The 15,252-nt window shown below is 44.4% G+C and overlaps 1 protein-coding gene across 7 annotated transcripts in view; it reads right to left on the reverse strand.

Moving 5' to 3' along the window:
* LOC121595681 (locomotion-related protein Hikaru genki-like) overlaps positions 1-15,252 on the reverse strand; it is a 123,622-nt gene that overhangs the window by 83,379 nt on the left and 24,991 nt on the right. The window contains exon 2 of one of the 7 annotated variants that reach the window (XM_041919828.1): positions 4,614-4,745. The exons of the other annotated variants lie outside the window; for them this stretch is intronic. The gene's annotated coding sequence lies outside the window, so the exon portion shown is untranslated. The remainder of the gene's footprint in view (positions 1-4,613; positions 4,746-15,252) is intronic. 7 annotated transcript variants of the gene reach the window in all.

The raw sequence follows: 15,252 nt of genomic DNA on the forward strand, positions 1-15,252 counted from the left end.
ATTTCGTGTGATAAGTCTTCTTAGAAATTCATGTAGAATTAGTATTGATAAAGCATACACTAAAACATACACCAATATCGTTTGTAACGCCTTAACAATTCAGCAGTTCACTCTTCCAGTCTAGCTTTCAAAAACAGAAGAATTCAAGAAGATATTGCCCATCACTAATAGCCTGTTCTGACGCTCAAAATACATGCCCGGAACGAATCAAACTTTCCGAATATTAACAGTGACAGCATTACCCACCGACGATTGACAGTTGCACTAGCAGCAAAAGAGTCGCGCAGCGTGTGACAATAAACGTCCCGTCATCCTCAATGGCACTGCTGGCGCTTCCTGCATCCCGCTCAAGTGGGCGCAGTCGATTATGCGCGGGGAAGGTCGCATGGATTTGATACACTTCGTGCACACCCCCTCTGTGAAAGCATCTCATCGGGACAAATCATGCTCGCCATTAATCATCCTCCTGCCGCGTAGCTGCTGACGGGCGGGAATTTGTTTGAAGATGAAGCAAGGGCTTACGACGGAGACGAGTGTCTAAACGCAACACTCTTCGATGCAAGCGTTTGTGTGTCAGTGTGAAAACACACACACACTTCCTTGTGCTTCCGCATTTACTCCACCCCCACCCGTGCGATCAATGCGATGTCAGTGAATTGAGGGGCTTTATCGGGCTTTCACTCATTCCGCTTTCACTCACGGAAGCCATTCCCAATCTCAATCACCCGCTGCACGGTACCCTTTTATTGTGCGAGACCTTGTGTTATTACCGCCAGCAGCTTTCCACTGGTGTGGAGTCGGGTGACGAACAACACACACACAAACAAGAGCAGTCTGATGCGGGCCGCACCATTATTCGGCGAGCCATCTTGATAGCCCGCATGTGGGAAAGGGCGCGCCACAAAGCATCATAAGGGCACGGGATGACGATGATGACGATGACAGTCAGTTTGATTCGGCATTCTGGTAGAGCAGCAGGAGGGTGTGCCGGTCGCGCCGAGGCCAATCCGGACCAGAGTAATTGATTATGTCATAACAATACGCAACAAACATTAAACATGTCAGATTATATTTGCAGATGCGAACGTCGCGGAGAAGAATTTATATGTGCATACACGTTGGCTGTCGCGACACAGCCCAAGAATGGGACCAGGACCGCCGTTTGAGCAGTGTTTGTGTGTGTGTGGAAGGGAAATGTCGTTCCGTTTTTCCCTGTTTTCTGCTGCCACCAATAAAAAAGTGCTTGAGGAAGAATCGTTTTTACATCGATCGCTCGAATTGGATGATTCTGCTCGAATGAATGAGTGCGTGTGTCTGGTTTCCCCCCTCCTGTTTTCTTTCCCTTTTATTCTTTTTTTGTCCTTTCGTGAGCCCTTTCTTGCAGTGTCTTTCCCCGCAGTAGAGATCATTCCTTTCGATTGCCGCACACACACACGCATGATGCCGGGAGCTAATGAAGTGTGAGTGAATGAAGCCTGCATTCTCATCGCTCAACTCGCGTCTCCTTCGGCGGGTTCTCGCTTTAGCCATTTGGCAAATTGAGACAACCAATTAGGCAGTGCCATTGTGCGCATCGGCAGCGTCGACGGATGATGGAAAGAAGCGTGAAAAGGCCTAAAATGGTGCTTCATCGCACAAATCCACGCGTCCGTTAGCGTGTGCGAGGGGTTTGTTTCCGTGCAAATGATGGATGGGGATGAGCCAAACATGAAACATGTTCCCGCAGTGCCGAAGCCGATTGCAGCCGATTCCATTCCAGCAGCATTAGCAGTCAGCCTGCGGGCACTTGTGCGGGAACTTTTCCAAGCCGAATATCAATCGCGCGCTTTTTAACACCGGCAGCACTGGCAGCAAATTTGCTCATCTCCTCCATCAACTCGATCGATTCCGGTCCAATGAGTTCGACGCACGGGCAAACACACACACACACACACACACACACACACACACACACACACACACACACACACACACACACACACACACACACACACACACACACACACACACACACACTACTGCAAAACGGTCTGTTGCGCCGTGTGTCCCGTGCCCGAGGGCCCGAAAGCAGCAGCAGTGCGCGCTCGATGAGTTTTGATCCGTCCCATAAGCCGGGTAACTAATATGTGCCAACAGTGATCAATGTTTGCCACTCGCGTACCCCGGGATCGGATAGTATGGTGCGGTGCGGTGTGACATCGAGCTATCCCGCGGCTATCAGGATTGAAGTGTCCCCGACGCGTCTGTCATGACTGTGTCGTGCACCGTGTCTCTCTATGTGCTGGTGACATTTTCCACTCTATTGAGGTACAGGTGTCTGTTTTATTATCTTTTTTTTTTTGTTGCGTTGCGCTTCCCGTTTGGAACCAATCAAGAGGAAAACGAGAAGCGCATAAACCCCCGACGAGTCACGCACTTCGCATTCATGTGTATCCATCCTTGTATGCTTTTATTCGTTTGATACCTCTTGCAATGTTTTTTTTTTGTGCCGTGCTTTCATATCAGCAAGCAAGCAGTAGCAGGAAACGAAGAAACATGAAACACGTCACACATCAGCTTCGGGTGTGGGAAGTCCATCGATTCGTTATAGATAATTGCTGAAACGGCCGACCCACTACACCGGTAAGACACGGTTCTTGCTCCGCTGAACCGTAGAAACACTCCCGGCTAATTCCCGGCTGCTCTCTCCCTGTCTCCCACTCTATCACTCTAGCCATCATACACAGTCTGCAATCCTGGTGAAATGAGGTAGTCGTTGCGGACGAGTAGTCTCTGTATTGATGTTTCTTTTTTGCTATTTTTTTTTGTAGGTTCTTCCTCGTGTGATTTACTTCTCGATTCTCTCCTTGTGCCGATTATTGTTACCGCTTACGCTGGTGGCAATCCGCCATTCCACCCCGCCATTTCCTGCACCACACAATGTTCGAGCGTGCTGTATCGCTATTTATGTGAACATAAATATCCCCACGCCATCGCACTGCACACAACGGGGGAAGAGGGCACGATGGCCGCCGGCGTGCAATGAATGTGAGCGACCAGAATGAATGTGTTATTTTTCCACACCGTTAAAAGGCACGGCGCACCATACATCATGGTATGGTTGAGTGCAGCTTTTACCCCCCCCCCCTTTTCCCTTCCCCCTTCTTTGAGCAGAACGAGTGTAGCAAATCATGTTCACTGCGTGAGGAAAACGATTTTCATTTAGCACTGGTAGGTCTATAGGACTTTGTCTTTTTTTTTTCATTCGCTTTGATATTGCAATGAATATACAGTTTTTGTATGTCAGTTCAACTATGGCGGGTTTTTTTTTCCTTCGTGCAAACAGAGAGTTTATTTAATTTGCAAAAAAACAGCTTGTTGTTAGTTTACAAAACGCGGAATATGTAAACACGATGTGTATCATGAATAATGTGAATTATGATTAAATAGTATTTTACGCTTGTCTGTTTTGGACAATTAAACAAAAGATACGAAACGTTATCACAACAGGTTGCAATTCTTTTTTTGTTTCATAAAATCAATGCGTTGGTTGGACAACTATGCAGTATTTCAATGTTTAATTTAAGTGTAGAATGAGTTGACGGTTAGAAAGTTTTTAGTTTAACAGTTCCCCTATGGTATTTTTTTAATTTTATTACATTTTTTTGTACAAACTGAATGAGTGTTGAGAGCGTCAGCATACAGGGTTTCGAATCTTCTAATTGAATAGTTCAATTACTTATGGGAATATTGTAAATTGATAGTGGAATATTCCAAGCATACTGCGGAGGTTTGCAATCATATAATGGAGTGTTGCAGCCGGCTAGGAGATCTTTTTTCTTGTTTGGAGCTGTCATTAGACTGTGAGTGCCGCATATAAACATTTTGAATAAATTTAATTAATTTTACTGTTTTATCACGTTCAATTGTGACTTCACAGTAGACTTCTTTTAGTTTATCATGTATGCAGATGGATGCCACACGAAAACAATTCAAAATGATGTCTTTTAGAAAACAGCATCGATATCACTTCGAAGCTGCCTACACCGGCTGCCAAAGTCTAATCGCAGCTTTACAGTATAATTTGCAAAATTCCCCCATTCGGTTGCAACACTTCATTGAATGATTGCAAATTTCCACAGTGTGCTTGCAACATTGCAGTACCGATTTGCAACATTCCACTACCGATTTGCAACATTCCACTACCGATTTGCAACATTCTACTACCGATTTGCAACATTCCACTACCGATTTGCAACATTCACCTAAGTGAATGGAGTGAAACTTACATGATTCGAAACCATGTAATCATGGTAATTAAATCACCGTGATAAAAAATTACGTTTAAAAATAATTAGGAATTCTGCTAGAAGTGCAATAGATAATAGCCTGGTTAATAGTTTTTTTCTAAAATAGGTCAGGTCATTGATATTCGATCGGATGTTTAAATTCATACTGACTTGGCAAAATTTTCTCCGAATCATATGACGCGCCAAATGAGAATATAAAATGAAGTTCATAGTACCAATTTGCGTGTATCAGCGAACACTTTCACAAACACAACCTTACTAGTCATAATTGTGGAATGACATCTCCTTTGATGGCTATAACTTAATGGAAAACTTCAAACGAACCTGATTAGTAGACTATTTGTGATGTAAGAGTAGAATAAAGCCCGGATGGTCCAATTGGAGCTTGTTCAATAGGTAGTCAATCACTACAACTTCGACCAGGGACCACATAGTCTTCGCATTCTGTAATGTAGACTAAAAGAAAAAAAACATATTAAATATATGGAACTCGGTATTAATCATCAGACTTGATAAAAAAAAACCTAACGCAAGGAACAACACAAAAATGACATGAAAGCTTTGTTTGTTTATGTCAGAGCAATAAGCACGGAGAAAATGCACAAACAAATTCTCTATGCTTCATGGGAATTAAATGGTCCCATCGTTTGATCATAAATAACACATCCCATAGCATTTGCAATAATCACATACATGTTGCATCGCCCCATTCAATATTGATTCGACAAACACGAACACTCCCCACTGACAGTGTTTACCTAGCAGATAATTACCCAGCTCAATTTGATTCCGATTGCCGATAAGCTGCCTGCCAGTTCCGACGAATGATTGATGGCATGCAAAAAGCTAACAAGCCACCATTAATTAAAAACATAAACAGACTTGTGCAGTTCAGCAACCAGCTCCGTCGCATCAAGATCATTCGTCATTTCAAACGCCGCACAAAAGGCAAGTGCACCCGTCAAGTGCACTAAACATTATTGAAAACGGGACTCCATGAGATGTACTTGAGATATAAGCTTACCACCACCCACAGCATTTGTGGCTTTGGATTGCAGCAGTGCGAGCTAGTTGCGCTGCACACCGACAAAAACCCTCATTTCATCAATGGAAATGGACCCGACCATTGACCATCATTCATCATTCATTTTACAAAACCAACGCTGCCGGTATCGTTTACTCTGCTGAAGTGATTAAGGCAAGACGTTCGAACGATCTCGTTTATTTTACTTACATAATACATGTACCACCGGTGGAAGCATTGGAGAAGCAGAGTTGCTGGGGAAAACTTTTTGAGAATCGCTACTTTCATGCAGCATATATACAAACACACAACCACACACAGAAACACAACACAGTTCGATGCCTGTAAGCAATGTGCTGCTTTTTCAATGGAAACCCCCTCCTCTTTCCGTGTGTGTGTCGGCAGCTTCCAAGACATGTTTGGAGCAGCTTTACCGGTATCGAGTAAATGAGCAGCAAGTAAGAAGCTGGGTAGGCACATTGCTCTTAAACACCGAACCGAACAAAGATCGGTTGGCAGAGATACATTCCCCATCGGTTGACCATAACACTCACACACACACATCCAACAGACACGGGACAAATTGGGCAGCCCCCCCGACTGCACGCCAACTTCTAGATAGACATCTTCAAAGCCGGGAACTTTGCGGTGAAACAAATTCTCCAGAAAACGTTCACGCCCCGGTTGGCGGCCTGTGCGCCAAAGTTTTTGCCCCAAACTCAACAAATTGTTGAGTCCCCAGCACCAAGGGATACTTTATTGTACGGTTAGTTACACCTACTGGTGGAGGTTTTGGGGCGGGATGGAAACGATGGAGACGGTTTTCATGTAAAAATGTGTTCCTTTCGATCGATCCTACCGAAAGCACCACTTATCACTGAACTGCACACACACACACAGACATACAGACACATATACAGGACGCACGCGTATGCTCTGCTCACTTCCTCCCTTCCTCAAAACAAACCTGCCTTGCGGTGTCGTTAGGGTAATGTCACCGAATGTGAAAGTTGGCAACAATTTCACTTCCTTCCTGTTGCGATAGGTGGAGCTCCGAGCTCCGCTTCTCTGTACACGCACACACACACACACATAGCGGCAGGGTTTGAAACGGTATCTAAGCTTTCTATACCCCATTCTTCCCCATTGCTTGCTGGAATGCCTTTGCTAATGCGTTCCTTATGTTAAGCAGCAACTAGCAGAACCTTCTCCTTTTTTTTCTCAGAGCAACTAAACTGCTAAGCAAAACCCGGGCTGGGTCAAAAGTTTGTCAAAAAGGTCGCATCAGCGGCACGGGGCGAAAGCCTATCTCGTCTGTTTACACCACCGGCAACACACCCGGGTACCAGAAGGGCTTCTGCGACGATGGGTATGGGGAATTTTCCCAGAACTTTAATTGCGACTGCTCCGGTTACGACGACAATGAGGCCCATTCCTTTGGCGTGATATTGGCACACGAGCGTTGTGCTGGGCGCGCGAGATTGCATCAAATTGCTTTTGTGCTGTCATTTTCCGGGGAAAAAATGCGTACAAAAGCACGCCGGTGGATTAGCACGCGCGGCATATATCCTTTGCACAATTTCTAGTTTCATGCCAGCGCGGCGCACGAACCATTTCCCCGGAAACGTTTTCTCCGCCTTTGGAGCTCAAAGACACTGCGCCTCTGCGGAAAAGCATCAACTGCGCAGATAGATCCGCTAAACAAGCACAACAAATATACACTCTCTCTCTCTCTCGCCGTGTAAAACAACTCCCCGCTCCCGTACCAGTGCAAAGTGCTGGTGCCGCGCAACACTCCCAGCTGCCGCCTGTTTCCAATAAGGCGACAAAACTGCTCTTACCAGCGCAAGCAATAAATCCACAAGTAGCTAGAAGGATATCCTTTACTACATACACTTCACCATTCCTCACCCGGCACCCCTCCCCCCACCACCACTCCGCTTCAGGTGCTCGTCGTACCGAGTCCGTCAACAAACACGGATCAACCAAAGTGTTCCTAAACGGAATTTTGTTCCCGGATCCTTTTATGCACCGCACGGGACGAACCACATCACTTCCCCCTTTCTCTCTTTCTCTCTCTCCTCTAACTTACACATTTTTCCCTTTTTGCGGGAGTCTCGATAATCGTGTTATGTCGTCGTTGTCGAGGTCGTCTTTTGGTTGGTTTAGCTGCAAGGGGTAGCTTTCCAGTTCGTTTTATCTCCCTTTCATTCCATCCCCCCCCCCACTTCTCTGCTTTATGGCAGCCATCAGGAACCAATCAACCTATCGTACTCACCTACACACGCACAATAGAGAGCACACCACAAGGCCTTCCCCTCTGTGTGTAAACGAGTGTCTGATATTCTTTGGTGGCAAATCACCTGTCAATGCATGAGACCAGCGACCGGTAAAAGCTCCCGTCGTTGCGCCACCCGTTATCACCTTCACGAACAAGGTCGAGCAAAAAAAAAACCCCGAACAGTGTGTAGGTGTGTGGAAGTGGCTCCAGTCTCCCCCGGTTCGTGCCCTCGTTGGTTGATGATGTTCGACATAAAGGTTTTTCGGTTGCGGACGCTTTGTTGTGCTGTACAGAGCGTGTTGTGCGTTGGGGTTGAAGCGAAAAAAAACAACCCATTCCTCCCACACACACACACACATGCGGGGTCGTGTAACAATGGCGAACCTTTAGGAGTGTATTCACTAACTTTTCCAGGGCTTCTTTCAAGGGAATAACCTGAAAGCAAGCCGCACGTGCCCGCATATACGGAAGACCTTTCGCTTACGCCTGGTTTAGCTTCAGCGACAAAAGACGAACATTGACAACCAGCGACAGATAGCGAAACAGGGGAGAGCGGCAGAGAGAGAGAGAGAGCGGGCGCTGCAGTACGGGCTTACACGGGAAAACGTCTGCTGCTGAAGATCAAATCTCCAATATACTCCTTTTTTTTTGGGTTGTTCGCTTCACTTCCAGAATAGGATGAAATTGATGCGAACGAGGCAAAAACCCGTGCCGCTGCCAACACACAAAAGAGATGGAAATAAATTCACTCCAGCACAGAGCGGACGGGTGCGGCTGAAGCTGTGTGCGTTTGTCGTTCGACGAGCGCTTTGTCAAACTGTCACTCATACGTATTTCCGGGCCCTTGGCCCCCACACCGAGCGATCACCTTCCCCTCGGACTGCCGCACGTGCAATTCTAATATTCGAGCACAGCGCGCGTGTAAAAGAGCAACACAGCACAACAGCGGGAAGTATAAATGTATTCTTATATTATCAATCCTAACAACCCCCTTCCCTCCTCCTAAAGGGGGGGGGGGAGACGAAAACAATTGCGCTCACAAACGCACAAACAAACAGACACAAAACGGACCGCCACCATTGTGAGCCGGAAGTTTGAGTTTGATCACATTTCAACTTCACCGCACCTCTGATGCTGCGGGTTATGCTGGCGGAATGTTTTGTGCGGATCAATGCTCCGGTCATCGCCTTCTTTGTGAGCTTCTTTTTTTTTTTTGAGTGTATTGGCGCGTGCTCAGAGTTTGGGTGCTGTCCGTCAGTTTTATATTGTACAGCCCCGGGGGGAAAATTCCAAAACAATCGCTCGTTTGAATAGACAATCTAGAAATGCGTCGCTTCTTTTCGTCTTCTCCTTCATCATCATCATCATCATCACCACCAGCACAGTGGGGCGAGTCAACAATAGCGAAAAGTTTTCGTACTCCGCACAGCCCCCAAATAGATTATTTTATGGGCAGTAAAATAAAGCGGCAAATTGGTACCGGACCCTACTGTTGCGCTGCAGAATGGACATGGGTTTATCGCATTTCTTGGCCCCCAAAATAACAACAGTTTGAGCGGTTTGTATTTACCTTTACCTTGCGAGGGTTCACAAATACACTTCCGAATGCGGTCAAATGTGTATCCAAAAAGGAAGACAAAACATGAGTGAACCTAAACAACTTGATCTCTGTTACACCTCGCACTGGGCGCCTCCATCATCAAATGGAAGTAAAGTACCAGGCGTCTCCACCATACGAACGCTCGTGGTGGGCGTCAAGCGGCGGGAATAGGCAGCTAAGGTAAACCGCCAACGGTCGTAAAACAGCCCAGCAGTATCGGCCGTGCCCTTACATTGCGAGGATAAAACGCACATGATTGATTAATTTGTAGTTTCGTTGCAAGGGACATAAACCGTCGTTGATAAAAGGGGACGTAAAATAAATAGAAATCGGTCGTCTGTAGATGTAAAGGAAAAGGGGGACAGTTGTCCCTCGGCTCACGTGCACCGCATCGTCAACGGGCGCAGTAGGTGTGAAGGAAAAACAATAACACACCTTTTTTTTGCTGCGGTTGAATCACCCACAAAGGAGACGAAAAAAAAATCATCCAACATCAAGCCGATTGTATTTTCTACCATTCTTTCCTTTTTCCTCCTTTCTCTTGCATTTAATTTCACATCCCCCGGCAGCACACCTTAAACGGTTTTATCGCACCACTGGCAGCCGGGTCTAGGGGCTGTAATTCTTTATTTCACTTGCCTGTAGGACGTATGGTTGTAACGCACGCTGAATAAATGAACTGCCCCCTGCACCCCCCCCTTACACTGGCTACTACTACACGCTTCCCGTGCGCGATCCCGTTTGCTGTGCGTGGCAAGAAATGGAAAACGAGCAAATCGTCCTCCCTTTGGTAGGATACAACGCCCACCAACGACCGGATGGACCGAACCGGAAGCTGTGCTAGCTGAAATAACCGTCGATTGTGTTTGTTCTTCTTTTTTTATGCAGTGACATCGGCACACGAAACGCTGGATATGCTAGATGACACAAACACACACACAGAAATCGTTTTTGTTGCACAGATCGACCAACGGACGGTGTCGAGTGGTACCGTAACAACGTGTTAACAGAGTGTGCGATGTGCAGCAAGCTATTTGACAGAGGGATTTGAAAATACATGGCGAATGGATGGAATGGGGCACAGGAAAAGACCCAACCCGAGACGACGCACAGTAGGTACTTGGTGTGATAAAAAGTTATAAAGGCAGTAAGCAAAAACAGTTATTTTATATTATATTGATTTAATCAATGAGCTATTGCTTATAAATCAGAACAAAACTGACCTTAAGTTTATATGTACTTGTCTTATTTCTACAGAAGTGCATTTCTTTAACATTAAACGACTAAAGGAAAAAAGTCTTTGTCATAATCTACACAAAAGATAGAAAATGGAACACCCATATCATACAAAATAAATTATAGTTTATTTTGCGTATTAAATTATGTTCAAACTCTATAATTTATTCTTCCTAATGGTTTAGCTAAAACCTTACAATCATGATAGTAGAAAATAGTCTACAGCCCCATATTTTAACAACAAAACAGTCGTTTTTAGCAGCTATAGACACTTTAAGGTCACGATTACAGTATGCACAAACCATAAGTATCAGGCACCTCCATCATATAATGAAGATGAGTGAAATGATAAATATTTTGTTGTTTTTTTGTTTTAATTTATAACATATCTAATTTGAAATGATCACCACTGATACAGTTTTGTGAGTGAATGTATTGTGTCTATAAAATCTTTTTTTCCTTTCCGTTTTTAGAATTCATTCTAGTATTGCAAATTCATGTCACGCGCCTAAACATGCCTAAATATGCGCTAAATAATTGTAAAAAACCGCTTAAAAACGTACATTTTCCATTGCTTTACTTTACTGCATGTCTATGCAACGTTAGAGATATACATTTTAAGGACCACTAACTTATTTTAAAATGATTTGTTTGGTAACAAATAAAAAAAAATCAAACACTACCAATTATTTCCGATTTTTCGAATGCCAAATTCCCACCGTTCAATCGCTTCCCCTGCAACCCACACAGTGATGGTTTGTTTAGGTTGATTTTTTTTTTTTTTGGTCTACTTGTGGCACACAAAATGAAAACAGTCCATCGGCAGCAAAACCTGAAAGTACTGGTACCACCAGTGACCGGTAAAGTCGTCACGTTGGCCAAATTGCATCGAACCGAAACGCCGGACGCAACCGTCGACCATGGTGACGGTTGCTGGCACTGTACCGTATCGTACCGCACCGTGGACGGACCCCGGTGGCCATACCGAAAACGCAAAACACCAGCTTACGCTGGTAGCGTTTGCTAAAAAGCGCCTCGCTGAACAGGACCAGGGCTAGAAGTCAAGTTGAGCGATACCCGGCAGCAGCAACTCGCTTTGAAGCTTGAAATTAGGTTTCGAGTAGCAGTGTGCGTGTGGGTATGTATGTGTTATTTTTTCCTCCCCCCATTTGTTTGGTTGCAAGATCCACAAGGCAAAAGGAGGCTCCAGGACACACACACACACATCACGGTTTCGGCAAACGGTTTTTGGAGTGCTTGGACAATATCAGCTTCCGTCCGTTTTGCGTACATTTCGCCGGAAAGCAATTAATACTCGTGCGTGAAATGAGTATCCGAGCCGGGATCGGCGGTGGATGGAGCGAGAGAGCAGCAGGCCTGCTGACACCCTTAGGACACGTGTTTGTGTATCCGGTGTTGCCGTACCCGTGTGGCAAAGGAGAAGCCGCAGTACAGTCAAGCATTCGTGGGGAAACATCATTTGATTTGTCCGACGGTTGCGTTCGTTGCTACAATGTTCAAACTGCGCTGGCTAAACATTCGTATGTAGCTCTCAATGTGGAGCAACATTACAAACTCAAACGCGTAAAAGGAAAAGCCCTCTAGGTACATAACCCGCGTAATGATTGAAATAAATGTATGAATTCAGGACGACCGTAACCGTCCGGTCCGGTCGTCAATTTAAAGCCGGCGAAAATTTGCACCGTACTACTTTCGGTTGCTCTGCTCGGTGAGGTAAAATGGAAAATTACAGCTACCCGTGGCCCGCTGTTCCTTCACCACGCCCCCACGCTTTTGTGCCAACAGGCCAAAAAGCTCGAGGCAGTTATCCCACCTACACTCAGGCAAACGAAAATTCGCCACTCGACATGCAAACTGTCCAATTAAATGTTCCCACGGTCGTTTCCCCGGCACCGGCTGCCTTTTTCTCACCTTCTCACCAGCGCAGAAAGGGAAGGGACGCGGGGGCACGAAAAAGGCCGAAAAGCCGAAAGGGCCGTTCCTTTGGTAATGAAACGAAATTGCGTTACGGTACGGTCAATTCAATTATCAAATCCATTCAGCGAATTATATATATATATGTTTCCTGCTTTCTGGCACCCGGCCCTTCGCACCCGGGCGTGCCCGTTGATGGGCGACACTCAACACAATGGAACGGTCCTGTCCCTCTCCCACCGAGCCCTTTCGCGGCAACAATGAGACCTGTTGCGGGAGAAAGTGAAATAAAAAAAAAAGCGACAGCCAACCGAGAATATTATAAGCTCCGAGAGGAGGAAATTCATTAAATTTTCCACTTACACTCCCCGGGTGTGAGCGAAGGATTCTTGCCGGCTCAAAACTGACCATTCCTTTTTTCCCCACTCCATCCCCTCTCTCTCTTTGTCTCATTCGCTTTGCCAGTTTTTTCACTTCCTCTGTCTGTTTGCGCATGGAAATGAATGTACTCATCGAAGCGTTCACAGTCGACGATATTATAGCTCATTTTCGACCAAGAGCCGTCCTCCCGGATGACGACCACCACGGGTTCACCGAACCGTAACCCAGCGCCCAGCTCTTCGCACCGCAACAACACACCGCAGTTGACCCGCTTCCGGCTCGCTGCATCCAGCCCGGAAGCCGTACGCAAAAACGAGCCCGTGCATCATGCGCCGGGAGGGCACGCGACATCCGTACACGTGCGTTCATTACTAGCGCAACGGAGCGCATCTCGGGACGGCGGTGATTAAAGATCATTCATTATAATCATGTGGCGGCTCTGCATCTCGCGACGGGATGCTTCGGATGGGATACACACACACACAACGCCAGCGAGCGCATTGGTTTGGCCGCGACCGGTCGGCGGAGGTTAATGGTTTGCTAACGAGCGGAAATTAACACTTCCTGTCCGGCGGTTTGGCCCGGCCTGTCCACTGGGACCACGCGCACACAAACGCAGCCGGAAGCGCCGTATTTCCTCAATCAACCAATCCGTCCGTGGAAAGGCCAGTATTTACGCATCGGTTGATGCCGGGACCTTGGGGTAACGGGTGTTCCGTGCCAAAATTTGAATAACGCGTTCTTGCAGTAAATTAGTATAGTTCGCGTTCATGCTCACTGGTTGTGAAGACTTGCCTTGTTAGCTCTTTAAAGTTTAGATTTAAAATCAATCAATCCCGGTGCTAGCGGTGTTATAAGCCGAAGAAAATCAGCTTACACCGCTGAGTATTGGATTTAAGTTATGACGAGTGGTACGCTTGACAAGCGGACGGATTTGCGCTTCAATTACTCTATTTAAGGATGCAGGCAAGCATTTAGAACATTGAGATATTGTCTTCTTTTATTGTCAAGCGGATGTAAAATTAAGATTTGAGTTATGGTGGTGTGCAAATATTTTTACTTTATTGTTATTAAATAAACAATGTTATTAGATAAATAAACAAAAAAGTATATAACAATACAATGAAAAAAAGATTCATGCGTTTACATGCAAAACACACAATGCAGGAACGTACCGTTATAATTGAAATTACGGGCAGCTTCAAACTTGGGACATTCATTATGTTTTTATTGAAATTACAATACTTCAAATCAAATACTTCAAAATACTTCAAAAACAGTTTTACTTCAAATCAACTACATTGTAATTTCTACGATAATTTCTATTAATTATACACCGATGCATTGAAATGAATCAGAATCGAAGGTAGAAGTTGTTATCAACGTGAAAACAACAGTGCTTTATCATACCGTATCCTGATTTTCACAAAAACATATATTGATTTTTGTCTGGAATTCGAGAATTTTTTATCTTGTTTTAGTTTCGGATAGTCGGAGAAAATAATGATAAATTGCAAAAAAAATTGCAAAAAAAATGTGTGTGTGTGTGTGTGTGTGTGTGTGTGTGTGTGTGTGAATTTGAAGATTATTAACGAAATTTTGAGGTTATCCAAAATTTGAATCAAAGCGTCCGTAATTTGAAGCATGAGCTCGAAACTGTGCGGAATATGAATCGAAATATCGTTGCAATATAATGCATATTTCCTCATTGTTCCGAGTAATATAAATCTTTATATATTTGCTTCAGTGAAGTGAGTTCTGCAGAGGTATTCAAATTAAATTTGAATTAGTAGGAAAATATTACATGCCAAAACTATCTCAAGTGTCCGTAATTCGAAGCAATACGGTACAGATTACAAGCTCAACAATCAGTTACTGACAGTGATAAAAAAAAACTAATCTAAAACAGACAAAACATGACTGCAAATATAAAAAAAATCTTATTATTATTTTTTTTTGCTTTACTATAGCCAAACAGTGTTTGAACTTCATATGACACATAAAGAAAAACAGAAACTTATTTCTTATGGCACAGCAAACTAGGCATAGTCTATTAGGAGGAAAATTAAAAATTAAAAATTTAAAATTAATCTATTGAAATTGTTAGGACATTTTCTTGACTTATTCCTGCGTGAAGTGAATTTTATAGGATGGAAAGACTCTACGGCAGCCTTTTTAGATTTCAAGCACAATTAGAATCGAATAGGAATTTTCAATGTGCATAAAGTTCACTCCTGAGAATTAATGTGGAACGATGAACAATTGCAACAAGTCTTTGTCAAGAAGAATTTGTATTTTTTTAGACCTATAAGATTGTAAAATATTTTTAATGCTAACAAATTTGAATAATATTGCATGAATCATAAAAAATTAACGAAATACCCTGTACAGGCCCATAAAACAGGCAGCTGCAAATCACCGAGAACGAAATTAATAGAGTTTGAGCAAACTGATCAAACCGGGTAAACAAACCAACCCAAAACAGCAAAAAAAAGAATAACATTTC

Source organism: Anopheles merus, chromosome 3R (assembly GCF_017562075.2).
Source record: "Anopheles merus strain MAF chromosome 3R, AmerM5.1, whole genome shotgun sequence".
Lineage (NCBI taxonomy): Eukaryota > Metazoa > Arthropoda > Insecta > Diptera > Culicidae > Anopheles > Anopheles merus.